General features: G+C 50.9%; 1 long non-coding RNA gene across 2 annotated transcripts in view; it reads right to left on the bottom strand.

Annotated features, from left to right (window-relative positions):
• Positions 1-1,217: 1,217 nt before the first annotated feature.
• LOC123276283 (uncharacterized) overlaps positions 1,218-16,270 on the bottom strand; it is a 26,036-nt gene continuing 10,983 nt past the window's right edge. Inside the window, exons 2-3 of one of the 2 annotated variants that reach the window (XR_006512637.2) lie at positions 3,211-3,472; positions 1,218-2,068 (exon numbers count right to left, since the gene is read on the bottom strand). This is a non-coding gene — a long non-coding RNA (uncharacterized lncRNA). Of the gene's footprint in view, positions 2,069-3,210; positions 3,473-8,989; positions 12,800-13,946; positions 14,139-16,270 lie in introns of those variants that run through there. The other variant, XR_011493966.1, reaches the window with a different exon arrangement.

Below are 16,270 nucleotides of genomic sequence, written 5' to 3'. Positions count from 1 at the left end.
TGCTGCTAAGGCCGGTGTTGGACCCAGAAGCCAGAGGGCGGGGACACTGAGGGGCCTCGCGCCAACCACATGGGAAAACACACTGGGGCCTTGAGGGTCACAGGTGACACCAGCAAGGCGGGGAGGACCCTGAGACGGTGGGAAGCGAGGGAAGCCGCCCGAGCGAACCCTTATAGGGCTTATTTTCTCATGTTCAGATCACGTGAGAGAGAAATCCAAAAGCAGCAGAGGAATTGAAAAGAGAGGAAAAGAAACTTTACCGTGGAGCGTCCTGACAAACACGACCTCAGCCAGGTGGTCATGGTCGGCGTCAACAGTGACACGTCAGGTTGATCATCTGTGTCCTCGACACGATGTGATGAGCACGGCACTTCAGCCCTGGGGTCCTCCTCCCCCGACCCCACCACCCACTGCAATCACAAGGACAACCTCAGACACATCCCACAGGAGGGGCGTTTTACACACACCCGAGTAGTGTCCTCCGAATGGCCACGGTCGTCCAAAACAAGGCCAGTCTGAAAACTCGTCACCAAGGGGGCCTGAGGGGACGGGACAAAGCATGTGATGCGGCCTCCTGGATGGAACAGAAAAAGGACATGAGATAAAAACTGAGGGATCTGAACAAAGTATGAGCTTCAGTTAATAATCACGTGTCAACGTTGTCTTGTTAATTGTGACAAACGTCCCACACTAATGTAGGATATTAACAACAGGGGAAACCAGGTGTGGGGTCTGTGGGAACTCTCTGTATTGCCTCTGTGAGTCTAAAACCTTCTAACATTAAAGGTTTATTTTTTAAAAAGCAATGAAGCAACATTCAAAGGACACAGATAGTTTACAGAAGAAGAAATATAAATGGGTGGTCCCCATTTTCATGAGAACTAAATAAAAGAAAAGTAAAAAAGCAAGGAGGTATTTTTGCCCGTCCTATTGGCGAAGATGAAAATGCTGCTAATGCTGAGCATTGGTGGCCGTGCGCTCAGACGGGCTGGCAGTGCTGGGGGCGAAGGAATCGGCAATTTGTCAATCTGTCTTATACTGTTCAATCTTCATACGCTGTGAACCAGCAACTCCACTTCTAGAAACAGCCTACAGGAGCATTGGGATGAAAATATTTGCTCAAGTACACAAGGATATTTGAAGCAGTGGCGTTTATGAGAAACTGTTATGGAAAGTTATGAAAAGTTGAGAAAAAAAGAGTCTATGAATAGAATATTGGTTAAATACATTTTGATACATTTAATAGAATTTTATGCATCCACTTAAAAGAATTAAGCATATTTTTTACAGAACATATAAAGTATATTCTTATACAGAAAGTTTCAAAGATAAATGCTTAAGTAAAAAAAGTAAGTTGCAGAACATTTCCCTGGTTTCTGCACACACACAGGTGTACGGACCCACGAACAGGGCTGGCTTCGTGAAAGAAATACTTCTGCGGCCGTACGGGGCCCGTGCTCAGAGGACCCCATGCTTGGTTTCACGCTCTGCCTTTGCCGTCTTGACAGTCTTAGTAATTTTATCTTTGAACCTGTGTTTTGTAAGTGAAGTCTGCAGGACAACGGAGTGTGCGCATGAGCAGATGCTTGCACTGTGGGCCCCCTTCAAGCACGGCATTCACGACGCCCCATGAGCACAGGGTTCTGGTGGACCCATGCTCGGTGGAGGTGCACTGAGATTATAAAGTGAGCACAAGGCAAGCGTGTCACGTCTGCAGCTAAGAGGGGTCACTGATGGTGCCAAAAGGCCACACCTTCCGTTTGGACCAGAACTTGCTACAAATGAAGAAAGAATGCAATGGCATTCCAGGAAATACGGATGACTGGGAAACCTTATCATGTCCTTGGTGACTTGTGTTACTTCCTTGTTTTAGCCACCACTTACGCTGAAATGGTGACACAGAAGGAAAGGTGACACATGACCCTCCATGGCTCTTCTCCGCTCAGTCCTTGCCTGGCCTTCAGAAGGCCGGAGTAGAGGGCACCGAGGACGTGTCCCGATGGAGAAGTGAGGGAAAAGCAGCTGAGCTGGCTTCGTGCAGCGTCTCCACTCCCCTGGCGTGAGAGAGCTATGAAATATGAATAAAGTTATTTCAGGGATTCTGCGTGAGTTCAATGCTCTTATATTAGCAATTAAAACTGTCATTGCACCATAGAAAGAGGAATGGTAAAATTCATGCTAATAATTTAAACTTTTTATTTTTCTTTGTTTAACGTGGCCTTCGATAGCAAATAAAAACACTTTGACAAGCAGAGGGAGACGTGGAAGGAAGGAGAGAAGGAAAAAGCATTATTTTTAGTCCCTTTAATGACTTTTTTCCTGTTTGGAGGAAGCTGTGGCCTACACAAAGTGGAGGAGAAATGCTAGACCCGCCATGGCGGATGGCGGCAGGACGCCGGAAGGCTGAGTGATGTGGCCCGCAGCAGTGGGCGTTCAGCGGACGGTTGGAAGGCCCACCTCCCACATGCTGTGGGAGACCCTGCAGGACATGCTGTTTACCCCAGCAATGAGGGGAGGCTCATCGGCAGGACGGGGCTGGAGGTAGGTGTTCTTACAGAATCGGGGCTCCCTGACACCACAGGGGATGACAGAACCCCGGGGACAACACACCGTTGACAAGCAAGGTGGGTGCAGTTCTCATAAGAAGGAGGATCAGATTGGCAGTGGGGGGGTACTGACCCACAGAGAGTTTTGAGGATGGTTAATCGAGCTCAGTGTCCTAAAGGGCAAGCCGGATGGGCCACCAACAAGGCCATTTCCTGACATAACGGCCAGAGGAATCGAAGAGGGACAGGAGGACAGAGGCCCAATAAAAGTCGTGGTCACTTGGCCCATCTTCAGGCCTAAGCCAACTCTTAGACCCCAAACCCATTGACCAGGAGAGGCCAGGTCCCCATGAGGAAGGATCTGGAAAACCCCAAGAGCAGCGTGTATGGTCGTGATCCCCACCTCCGTCGCCAAAGAACTGAGGGTCATTTACTTAGGTGCCCACACATTGGAGAAAGCAGACTTCATGCAGTGTCCAAGTTGATATTGGTACCTTGGGGACCTAAAGTGTCATCAGGGCCCCCCGGTAGAGTGGGAGCTTATGCAAGCCCAGGAATAGCTACTGTCCTGGCCGAGGTCTGGCTCACAGTTGGTTCAGTGGTTCCACGGGCCCACGCAGGGGTCGTTTCCTGGTCCCTGACTGTATCATCGGCACAGACATACCTTGTGGTTAACACAACCCCTGCAGTGGTTCGTTAGTCCAAGAAGTAAGAGCTGTTGTGATGAGGAGAAGCCGGGGCCTCTGAAACTGCATCCTTTCCTGTGGTGGTCGGGATAACAGCCCCGAGAGGCCAGCACCCTATCCCCAGGAGCTGTGAACCGGTGAGATCGTGGCGCAAACGGAATTAAGGTTGCTGGTCGGCTGTGCCTGAGATGGGAGATCATTCTGGAGTATCTGGGTGAGTCCAACATCAGCACAAGAGTCCTTATGGGCAACAGAGCGAGACAGGAGAGTGAGTCAGAGATGTGCTGTGGAAGGAGCCGGAGGGACGCAGCGGGAGAAGGATGCTGCGGCTTTGGGGATGGAGGGGACCGCCAGCCAGGGAATGCAGGGGCGTCTAGAAGCTGGGACAGATGAGAAAACAGATTCCCACAGCCGAGCTGACACGTTGATTTTAGCCCAGGGAGACCCATTTTGGACTTCTGGCCTCCGGAACTGTAAGATGATAAATCCGTGTGGTTTTAAAGCCACTAAGTTTGTGGTCATTTGTTACAGCAGCAACAGAAATCGAAAACACCACTACCCCTCAGCCAAGACAGCATATAAAAACCAATATTTCATCCCGGGGGAATGGCAGAAATTAGTGAAACCCTCAAAGACCCACAGGCTGTGGTGCTGGTGGTCCCTATCACAGGCTCACCCAGTTGACAGGTCTTGCCCTTCGAGGCACAGCCACATCCTGGAGGACAGAGGCTACTGCAAACTCAACTCGTCAGGAGCCCCAGTTGCAGCTCTTCTGCCAGTTGTGACATCTTGGCTGGACAGGGACCCAGCCTTGGGTCCGTGATACATGGCCATTCTCTTCCACTCCCACCAGAAAGGAGGATCAGAAGGAGCTGTGTTCACGTGGAATGGGCCTCAGTTTACTTCTGCTGTCTTGCCCCAGGGCTGGGTCACCTCTCCTGCCCTCTGCCATGATACAGTCCCAGGGACCTGGCCTTTCTGGAGACGGTCGGATGGGCCCACTATATTGATGTTATGGTGTTAATCACACAGAATGAGCAAGAAGCTGCGAGTGCTCCAGAGGGTGGAGGGTCAACCCTCCCAGGTTTGTGGGGGTCCGGATGTCTGAGGCATGCTGGGCCGTTAAAGGAGGGGACCGATTATTGTATCTCACACCTGCTGCCACTGTGAAGGGATGCTGGCAGACAGCTTCGGTTCTGGAGGCAGCACGTTCCGCCCTTGGGAATCCTTGAAGGGCTGCCGGTTTTGAGAGGACCCTGAGCAGGAGCAGACTCTGCTGCAGGGGCAGCTGTGTCACACGGTCCCACAGACCTGATTGCTTTAGAGGTGTTCATGCGGGGGAAAAAGATGCCGTGTGTTTATGAGGGAGAATCACAACATAGACCCCAGGGCTCTGGAGCGAGGCCGTGCTGCTTACTGGCGAGGACTACGCACTGTTTGAAAAACAGCTCTGAGTGTGCTCCTGGGCCCCGCTGGAGACGGAGTGGGGTGCCTCCAGGCACCTATGAGCACGCACCTAGACCTGCCCATCATGAGCTGGGGCATGTCAGCCCCACCAAGCCAGAGGGTCAGGTGGGCCCAGCAGAGAGCCATCATGAGGTGGAAGTGGTCCATCGGGATCAGGCATGAGCAAGACCAGAGGGCACAAGCAAGCTCCCCTCAGAGCCTACAGTTGTGGGGAGGGAAAGCCAAAACCCCACATTGAACCAAGACACCCATTTATGGCACAGGGGGTGTGGGAGTGGGTCCACGACCACAAGATGCACGATGCTGTCAAAGCGCACCAGCCTGACAGCGCCATGGGATGGCCTTTTCAAACTGTGGCTGAGATGCCAGCTTGGAGATGTGACATCACCCTCCAGGATGCAGAATCCACCTGAAACCAACAACCAGTGTAGGGGCCACATGCCCGGTAGGTAGAATGCATCCATCCAGGGAGTGGGGCTGGGGTGGCGAGAAGTGTCCCCACTGACAACCTTGGGGAATTTTTGCTTTCTTCCCCACAGTGCGTCTAGAAGACCTGATTCCCAGAGGGAGACGCTTCCACCGGGATTCACAGCAGCTCTGGCTGCTGGTTAGGCACTTCCGGCTCCCGTGCCAAGAGGCCAGCAAGCGAGGGAAGGACTCACTGCCCCCGTGGAGGGGGATAGGGCCGTGGGTACTCAATGGGGCACGAAGAATATGAGTGGCACCTGGTGGGCCCGTCGAAGCATCTCGGCTCCCATGCCCGGTTCTCATGGCAAATACATGAGTGCAACGGCCACTGCCTGAAAGGGCAGAGTGACCAGTGGCCCAGGCCCCGTGGGGTTAGAGTCTGGGTTCCCCAGCAGGTAAGCCACCTAGGCCAGCGGAGTTGCTGGCTGAGGCTGAGGGGGCCAGGGCGGAGAGCAAAGGAGGAAGACGAGGATGCCACCTGTGGCCCTGAGCCCAGCTGCGGTGGTGGCAGCTACGGTCCGAACAGCTAGCACTCTCTTGTTAAGTTTCCCCAGGAGGAGAGACAGTGGTGGGTTGAATGGTGGCCCCCCCAAAAAGGTACTTCCTCGTCCCAACCCTGGGAGGCTCTAAGCGTGACCTCATTCGGAAAAGGTGTCTTTGTAGGTGTAATCAAGTTAAGGATCCAGAGACAAGATCATCCTGGATTACCCAGCCGGGTCCTCAATCCAATGACAAGTGTCCTTGTAAGAGACAGGGGAGAGATGCAGAGACACAGGAGGTGGCCGTGTGAAACTGGAGACAGGCTAGGGGATGCAGCCACAAGCCCAGGGACGCCTGAGCCTCCAGAAGCTGCAAGAGGCAGGAAGGACCCTCCCCCAGGCCTTCCGAGGGAGCCCGGCCCTGCCGACACTGTGACTTCCGACTTCTGGCCCCCAGCGCTGTGAGGATAACTTCCTGTTGTTTCAAGTCACCCAGGTTGTGAGCATTTGCTGCAGCGGCTCCAGGACACTCAATTAGGGACCAACAAGAACCCCGGAGGACGCATTCCCTGGTGGGCTGAACTTGCCATATGAATGGATGCCAGCGGCACAAGGGAGGGAGGGCAGTGGCTGCTGGGATGTGCTGCCCGGAGTTCCCCTTCAGGACCGGGACATTTGTCCCCCAGCTGCCCATAGCTGAGTCCCTCCCCCGGCACTGCCCTTGCAAGGCCTGCATGCCTCAGTTGCCCTCCCTCCCCGGACAGCCCACACCCCTGCCTCTGAGGACTGGTTCACGGGAGGGCACAGGGGCCAGGCCCTGGCCTCAATTCTGGCCGGCCACTCAGCTCCTGAGCCCCCCTGGGTGGTTGGCACGGCTGCTCTTCCCACAGCATCATCGCCCAGCTTTGCCCTCTGCCAGGTCCTGCTTCCCCACAGCTGTGGCTCCTGAGAATGCTCCCCCAGAAACCCACTGCATCCCCTTCTTAGAGTCTCCACATCTGACGCCATGGACCTGACCTATGACAGGGTTCTTTCCACCCACGTTTCCAAAGAGGAAAGGATGAATTATTTAATAACTGTGTCGGGATGAGCCAGGTGTCATCCGGAGTGAAGATAAAGCTGCATCTGAACCTCAGGCCAAACAGCAGAGGAATCCCAGATTCGAAGGTTCAAAAACCTTCAGAGCTCTGCAAGAAAGCTTAAAGGAATTTTTAAATAATCTTTTAAAATTTCACTCCCAAACTGGATGCCATAAAAGAGAAGAAGAAGAATTTTGATTCTAATTATTATTTTTAAATCTTCAGAGCAAAACTCACCATAACCAAAGTCAGATAAAATGAAAACCTGAGGAGGATATTTGCAATTCATCACAAAGGACAATTTTCTTTAGGAATGCAGAATTACAGATCAATTTTTAAAAATCAGTAACTGAATAGAAAAATGGTCAAATGCAGTCACAGACAATGAGATACATATGGCTCTCAATCACATTTAAATATGCCCAACTCCACTTTTTTTAAATTAAAGTTCACATAATGAAATTAACCATTTTAAAGTCACCAATTCAGAGGCCTGCCTGGTGGTACAGTGGTTAAGTTCTCACGCTCCACTCTGGTGGCCTGGTGTTCCTGGGTTTGGATCCCTGGCACAAACCTATGCGCTGCTCATCAAGCCATGCTGCGGCAGGTGCCCCACATATAAAATAGAGGAAGACGGGCACAGATGTTAGCTCAGGGCCAGTCTTCCTCAGCAAAAAACAGAGGATTGGTGGTGGATGTTAGCTCAGGGCTAATCTTCCTTAAAAAAAAAAATCACCAATTCAGTGGTATCTAGTCCATTCACAATGTTGTGCAACCACTGCCTGCATCTAGTTCCCAAACATTTTCGTCTCCCAGGGAAGAAGCCCCGTACTCACTGAGCAGTCCCTCCCAGCCCATACAGCTGCCAGACTCTGGCAACCGCCAAATCTGCTCTTTATCTAGGGGGATTTACCTATTCTGGACATTTCGTATAAATAGAATCATAAGAAACGTGGGCTTTTGTGTCTGGCTTCTTTCACTTGGCGAGGTCTCAGTGTTTCTGTCAGGTCGTAGCTCTTGTCAGAACTGCATTCCTTTTTTTGGCTGAATAATATTCTGCTGCGTGGAGAGACCACAGTTGGTTTATCCACTTACCCGCTGATGGACACTGGGTTGTCTCCACCTTTGCCTGCCGTGAATGGTGCTGCTGTGCACGTGAGCGCACCCGCGTTCATTGCCGTCCCTCTCTACAGTTCCTCGGGGCACATGCCTAGGAGAGGAACTGCTGGGTCCCACGGAAAGTCTACATTTAACCTTTTTTTTTTTTTGAGGAAGATTAGCCCTGAGCTAACATCTGCTACCAATCCTCCTCTTTTTGTTGAGGAAGACTGGCCCTGAGCTAACATCCGTGCCCATCGTCCTCTAATTTATATGTGGGACGCCTACCACAGCATGGCTTTTGCCAAGCAGTGCCATATCCGCACCCGGGATCCGAACCAGCGAACTCTGGGATGCCGAAGTGGAATGTGCCCACTTAATCTCTGAACCACCAGACTGGCCCCTACATTTAACTTTTTGAGGAAACGCCAAACTGTTTTCCACCATAGCTGCCCCATTTTACCTTACCTCCCCAGCACACATGAGGCTTCCAGTTTCTCCACATCTCCTGACACTCACGGTTCCTGCCATTTCTCAGTCCTACCTCCCCTGCTGGGTGTGAGGGGCGTCTCGCTGTGGCTGGCTTTGTGTTTCCCTGGTGGTTAGTGATGTGCAGCACCTTCTCGAGGCTTCCTGGCCCTTTGTGTGTCTTCTGTGGAGAAATCTCTCTTCTAGTCCTTTGCCCGTTTTTTCGTTAGGTTGTTCATCTTTTGGTTGTTGAGTTGCAAGAGCTCCGTATCTATTTTGGACACTAGACCTCTGTCAGGTAGACGATTCACGATGTTTTCTCCTGGTCTTTGGGCTGCCTTTTCACTTTCTTGATAACGTCCTTTGATGCACAAAAGTGTTTAATTTTGGTGAAGTCCAAATTATCTATTTTTCCTTTTGTTGCTCATGCTTTTGGTGTCAACTCCACTTTTAATAAGAGAAATACAAATTGAAACTATCCTGAGGACCCGCCGCAGTGGCCTAGTGGTTAAGCTCGACATGCTCTCCTTTGGCGGCCCAGGTTCAGTTCCCGGGCGTGGACATACACCGTTCATCTGTCAGTAGCCGTGCTGTAGCCGCAGTTCATATACAAAAAAAGAGGAAGATTGGCAGCTGACACTAGCTCAGGGCGAATCTTCCTCAGCAAAAAAACAAACAAAAACCTACTATCCCGAAATACAATTTTTCATTCATTTATTTGGCAAAGATCACAAACTTTGACTACACACTGTGTTGGTGGGTAAATGAGTTTCTCCTAACATGCATTAGTACAGCTTCTTGGGAGAGCATTTTTTCAGCATATAACCAAGTTAAAAAGCTGGGTTTGGCAATTCCAGTTCCAGGAATTTTTCCTAGATATACTGGCACATCGAGAAATTGTGTACGTACAACTGTGCACTTCTGAACATCATAGCATTGTTGGTACTGATCTGCTGTGTGATCTGGAGAAAAGCACACACTCTCTCTGTTTCTGTCCCTTGTCTGCCCTGAGAAAGGAGCCCATGAGGGTGCAACTTCTCTGGAGTTATAGAAAGCACGCTGGGGCTACAAGAAACTTCTACCATCTGGTCCAGTCTGCTCACTTATGGACAGAGAAGCGGAGATGCAGAGGGACCAGCAGCCTCAAGGCTTGGGGGAGCCAGGCAGCATCTGCTGGAGAGAAGGTGGAATTTAGGGTCTTAGCCCCTCATCTTTGAGCAGGGCCCTCCGAGAGGCTGGCAGGCCAGAGGAGCCCCACAGGGCTGGCTGAGAGCCCCGGGGAAGTTTCTAGCTGTCCTGGTGGTGAATGCTTCTGGAACATGCCATCCCCCATTCTGAGATCTCCAGAGCTGAGGTGACCTTTGGGCCCTGTCCTGTGGGTGAGAATGTGGCCACCAGAGCAGGGCTCCCCACTCACACTCCCTGGGGGCCCCTGCACAGTTCCCCCCGCCTGGTGCTTCGTGTCTTCACGGTTGTCGCGGCTGTCCACGTGGCTGAGCCACCACGAGCTCCTGGGAAGCAGGGAACAACCCTGTCCTGAGTGTCCCCAGATGGAAGGTCTGACGGAGGGCAAACTGCCAATCAACACGCTAGCAATAAAGGCACAAGCGATCCCGGCAGCACGCGAACTCCAGGTCAAAGGACTGTCGGCAGCATTTTCAAGATGAAGAAACAGCCTTGAAATGTACTGGTGGAAACGCCTTCAGCTACAAGCCACGGAAACCCTGGTCGGTAACAGCTGACACCAGGAAGGAGCTTAGCTCTCCCAGGCCGCAGGAGGTGCAGGGCAGGCGCGGCTGATCCAGCAGTTCCCTGATGCCACCCGGAGCCCGGGCTCCTCGGCCGCCCTCGGCACGTCCTAATGGCTTCAAGACAGCTGCTGCAGCTCCAGGACTCAAGTCCATGCTTTCAGCAGCAGCAAAAAAAAAGAAGTGGGCAGGGGGAAGGAATAGCACCATCGCAGGAAAGCAAAACCTTTTCTAGAAATCCCTGTTCACATCTCAGCCAGCAAAAGAGTCTAGTGTGATGAATGTTTTCAACCAGGCGTGCCGCTCCCCTGAACAACTCAGAGCTCAGCTAGAGAGGAGGAAGGGGAGATGTCGGGTAGGGACCAGTAACGAGTGCCCAAGGTTGTGAAGCCAGTGAGCAGAAAGATTGCCAGCCTGGCCTTCTAGCGCCACCTCCCGCCACATTCCCCCTGCAGGGGGCACAGCCGGCCCCCGGGTCACGTCCCTCTTGGGCAGGGAGAGGGGGGTGGGATCCTCACACCCACAGCCCGTGCAGCTGCTCCTGGAACCAGAGGAGGCCTGGTTACCAGCCACGTCCGTCTGTCCACTTTTATGTCAGACCCGATCCTCGGCCAACTGAGAGCAGAGAAAGGTTGCGCACAGATGAAAGCTGATGCCAGGGGCCGACATGCCCCCCACCCAGGCCTCCTGACCCCGAGCACGGGTGCGCCCAGCGTGGGCGCAGAGCAAGGGCTTCGGGGCACAGACACGAGTCTGCTCCAGGCTCTGACATGACCCTCTCTGAGCGGGGAGCAGGCACTGTGCCTCCAGGAGCCCCTTTCCTCGCCCATCACAGGGACCAGTGCTCGGCCAGTTGTAAAAACAAAGTCGGGTCGCGGTGCACAGGGCCCTTGACTAACCTGCACAGTTCCATTTCCTGTCAGTCATGGTCGAATGCAATCTCAACCAGTGCAGGGGCCCCAGAAACGCCCCTACACGGCTGGGCTCCGTGTCCCGGCCCCGCTGGCCAGGGCACCGGCTTTCTTAGAGAAAGGCTCTTCTCTTGTTTGGGGAGAGCGGCTCCCGGCAGACTGCAAGGGGCTGGGAGACAGGTGAGGCCGCGGAAAGCTCACCTCCCACGGGTGACCCCCTTCAGGAAGCTACTCAGGATGTGCCCCGGCCCAGCGGGGAATGCCAGGAAGTGCCGGGGCTTCCTCCAACAGCCACACGGAGAACGGTCTCAGGACCCAGCAAGTCCACTCCAAGTGTGTGCCCCAAAGAGCTGAATACAGGGACTCAAACGAACACGTGTCCACACGTGTGCACAGCAGCATTATTCACAATCGCCAACAGGTGGAAAGAACCCAAGTCTATCGATGGATGATGGATCAGGGAAATATGGCCCATCCGTGTGGCGAAATAGCATTCAGCCTCCAGAAGGAACGCAGTTCTGACACCTGTTCCAGCACGATGAAACATTCAGAACATAGTGCTCAGGGAAAGAGACCAGAGGAAAAGACCACACAGCATGTGATCCGTTGACACGAAATGTCCAGAACAGGCAAATCCGTAGAGACAGAAGGTAGATCAGCTGCCAGGGGCTGAGGCAGGAGGGGAATGGGAAGCGACTAGTTAGGGGGTTCAGAGATTCCTTCTGGGGTGAAGAAAAGTCCTGGAACTAGATAGAGGTGGTGGTCGCACAACATTGTGACTGCACTGGATGCCACTGAACGGCGCACTTTCAAACAGCTAACGTGGGGGCCGGCCCCAGGGCTGAGTGCTTACGTTCGTGCGCTCCGCTTCAGCGGCCCAGGGTTTTGCTGGCTCAGATCCTGGGCGCGGACATGGCACCACTCACAAGGCCACACTGAGGCGATGTCCCACATGACACAACTAGAAGGACCCACAACTAAAAATATACAACTGTGTACTGGGAGGATTGGGGGAGAAAAAGCAGGAAAAAAAAAAAAAGAAGAATATTGGCAACAGTTGTTAGCTCAGGTGCCAATCTTTAAAAAAAAAAGATTCAATTTCCAACAGCTTAAAAGATTGTATGAAACTTCTGAAGGGAGAGTGTACATTTTTTAAAAAACAGTTAATGTGGGGGCCAAGTGGTGAAGTTCGTGCGCTCCGCTTCAGCGTCCCGTGGTTCGCAGGTTCAAATCCTGGGCGCAGACCTAGCAACACTCATCAAACCACACTGGCGGTGTCCCACAGAGAGTAACCGGAGCGATCTACAACTGGGAGACGCACCTATGTACTGGGGCTTTGGGGAAGAAAAAAAAGGAGAAAAGAGGAAGATTGGCAACAGATGTTAGCTCAGGGCCAATCTTAAAAAACAACAACAAAAGTGGTTCATTTACGTTATGTGAGTTTCAACTCAATTTAGAAAAAGTCGTAGTACCGGTGGTGTTGGTAGTACTAGTAGAGGTAGTGATGGGGGGGCATCCTCAGGCCCACTCGGGGGGAGGCACGAAGGGAAATCAGTCCCAGGACACTGGCTGAGCAGCAGCGCCCACCAGCACCCCTCGGGGCTGGAGCCGGGCAGAGAGCTCCAGAAGGGCTGTTTCCCATAACAGACGTTTCGGAGACTGTTACTGACAAGCTGGAAGAACCCAGGATGTGCGAGAGGCTGGCAGTGCCAACCGAAGGGCGGAGGGTCAGAGGCCCAAGGAAAACCAGCAAAGCCGTAATCGTTGCAGCCTACTCAGCTGTGCGCTGAATTTTTATATACAGTCATAATAATATAGTCGTTTCTGATCTTCAACGTTTAGTACCAACCTATAAAGGAAACATAGGCGATAATTGTTACACAGCAGACTGCCTTGGCAATGCCCAGGAAGCAGAGCTGCAGGGGTGGGGTGAGGAGGGGACCCTGGAGGGGCAGGGCAGGAACTCTAATGTCCTCGTCTTCCCAAAGGGGAGTCGAGACATGCTGGGACAGTGTCCTCTGTGGCTCCATTAATGGGCTGGAAAGAAGCCACAGGGATAAGCAACAGGAGAGCTCAAAGCCCTGGTCCACCTATATTGGAAGGGGTGGGGTGGAACTGGGTCTAATCCTCAACCATCACGGCAGGCAGCCAACGGATAGCATCTCAACAAGGATTAAGAGATAAGACGTAAGCGGTGATTTCATCCAGTCCACGGCTTTAAACAGCATCCTTGTGCATTAACTCCTACGTCGATACCTCTAAGTTTATACCAAACCACTCTCCCAGCTCCAGTCAATCACGTCCAACCGTAACGTTGACATCTCCATAGGCCGACAAGGAAGCAACCCAAGTTCAACACACCCAAAACTGAACACCCCTCTTCCCCATGCCTGCTCCACCCAAGGCTTCTCCATCTTCACTTTGGCAAGGCTGTCCTCCCAGTTGCTCAGGCAAATGAAACTTGGAGCATTTGCGACTGCCTCTTTCTTCCACTCCCCACCTCCAATCTATCGACAAATCCTGTTGCCTTTGCCTTCCATATTGACCTGGAACAGGCCACTTCTGCCTCCCCTCTGTTGCCCGAGGCCGCCATCATCTCTTGCCTAGAATACCTGTCTCCAACCAGTCTTCCTGCCTCGGTCCTTGCCTGTCCCAGAGCCGATCCTCAACAGAGAAGCCAGAGTGCTCCCCTGAAAACCCGTCAGTTCATCCCACTGCTGTGCTCAGAGCCCAGCAATAGTTCTTTCTTTACTCAAGGGGAAAAAAGAGGCTGATGTCCTTACGAGTCCTGCAAGGCCTAAGTGCTGGGCTCTCCGCATCCTCTCTTGGACCTCATCTCTGACTCCCTCCCAGCCCCTGCCAGCCCGCCCCCCTCCTTGCTGATCCTTGAACACACCATGCACACTCCCGCCCCGTGGCCTTTGCACTGGCTGTTTCCTCTGCCTGGGACACTCCCTCCTGCACCCCTGCTCCCTGGCACTGCTGACCCCCCTTACCCTGCTGTGCTTTTTCCAAAGCTCTTATTGCGTCTTCAGATATTGTTCAGTGTGCGTGCTCAGGATGTATCTTGTATCTCGTCTGTCTGCCCCTGCTGGACTTATGTTCGCTCCGGGATGAAGTTAGCCCCTCTGTCAGCTCCTGGAGGGCAAGGATCTCTCTCTGTCTTGTTCATGGAGTTCCACAAGGGCCTAGAACGGTGTCCAGCACACAGCAGGCCCTCAGTAAGTATTTGTCAAACGGGTGATTGAGTAAGTGTGCCATCTGAAGATGTGGAGGAAACAGCCAGGACGAGCTCAGCTGTTGCCCCCAGAAAATGGGCTCAGAAGAGGAAAGGGGAGAGAAGGAAGTTATTGCCTGTCACTATGAGCCTTCTGCACCATTAAAAAAAAATCTATGTGTGTATTACTTTGATTTTAAAGTTTATTTTTAAAAAGAAACAAATAAGCTCATTTGGTCTTATGCATTTCCCCTTCAAGGAAAAATCTGCCTGGACTCATTAAAACAGCCTGGGGAAACCACCCCACAAAAAAGCCCCAGGCCCCGATGGCTTCACTGGTGAATCTACCAAATATCGAAGGGAGAAATAATACCAACTGCACACAAGCTTCTTCAGAAAACTGAGGCAGAGAGAATACTTGCCAACTCATTCTACAGGACTTGAAATTACTTTGATGCAAAGACATCGCAAGAAAACCACAGACCAACACCCCTCAGGAACATAAGTGCAAAAACTCTCAGCAAAATCTTAGCAAAGCAGACTCAATGATATATTAAAAAGATAATCCATCATGACCAAGGGGGGTTTATCCCAGGAATGAAGGTTGGTTCAACATTTGGAAAGCCAGCAGTGCAGTTCACCATCTTAACAAACTGAAAAGAAAAACCGTATGATTATCTCAAAATAGAGGCAGAAAAAAGCATTTGACAAAATCCAGCATCCATTCTTGACCAAAAAACTCAGCAAACTAGGAAAATAAGGGGACACCCTCGGTCTGATAAAGGCCGTCTGTGAAAAATCCACAGCACAGGTCATATCGTGCTCAGTGTGGGAGACTGGGAGCTCCCCCCGAGATCAGGAACAAGACAGGACGTCTGCTCCCCTCACTCCTGTTAACATCGTCCTCCAGGGTCTAGCCAGTGATATCAGGCAAAGGGAAAAAAAGCACCCAGATGGGAAAGGAAAAAACAAAACTGCCTTTATTTGAAGACAGCATTAATCATCAATGTAGAAAATTTAATGGAATCTACAGAAAAACTGCTAGAACTTATAAGTGAGTTCTGCAAGGTTGCAGGATAAACATCAGTATACACAAATTGATTGTGTTCTATATAATAGCAACAATCAGAAATTTTAAAAATTTAAATATCGTTTACAACAGCACCAAAAATACGAAACACTTATGGATAAATCTGACAAAAGATGTCCGAGGATGTAAGCTAAAAACTACAAGTCATTGCTGAGAGAAAATTATAGATCTGAACAAATGGAGAGAGACACTCTGTTCACGGCTTGGAAGGCTCAATATTGTTAAGATGTCAGTTCCCCCCAAAATATATATGGAGTCGATGCAACCCCAATCAAGATCCAAGCAGGCTCTTTTCGGTAGAAATTGAGAAGCTGATTCTAAAATTCATTTGGAACTACAAAAGGACCTAAAATAGCTGAAACAACTTTGAAAAAAAAGCACTAAGTTGGGGGGCTAACATTACCCAACATCAAGACTTAGCGTAAAGCTGCAATAATTCAGGTAACATCGTATTCGCGTGAAGAGGGACCGATAGATTGATGGAACAGAAATAGACTTGCACATACGTAAACAACTGATTTTTCACAAAGGCACAAAAGCTATTTAGTGGAGAGAGAATAGACTTTTAACAAACGGAACATTTGGCTATCCATATGCAAAAAGAGAACTTCGATTCAAACCACCCACCATATACAAAAATTAACTCAAAATGGATCATTGACCCAAATGTAAAACCTGAAACTATACAACTTCTAGAAAGAAATATGGAAAAACATTTTGTGACCTTGAGTTAGGCAAAGATGTCTTAGATACAATACCAGAAGTGTGAGCCATAAAAGAAAAACTTGATAAATTGGAGACATCAAAGTTAAAAACTTTTATTAGTGGTTGCCCAGAGCTGGGAATGGGGGCGACTGCTAATGGGCGTGAGGTTTCTTTGTGGGGTAATAAAAATGTTCCAAATGTTCTAAAATTGACTGTGGTGATGTTTGGACATCTCTGAATATAAAATCTTTAAGTTGTATATTTAAATGGATGAATTGAGTGGTGTGTGAAATATATCTTAATAAAGC

Source organism: Equus asinus, chromosome 13, assembly GCF_041296235.1.
Source record: "Equus asinus isolate D_3611 breed Donkey chromosome 13, EquAss-T2T_v2, whole genome shotgun sequence".
Lineage (NCBI taxonomy): Eukaryota > Metazoa > Chordata > Mammalia > Perissodactyla > Equidae > Equus > Equus asinus.
This window is presented reverse-complemented; position numbering and strand designations above follow the sequence as displayed.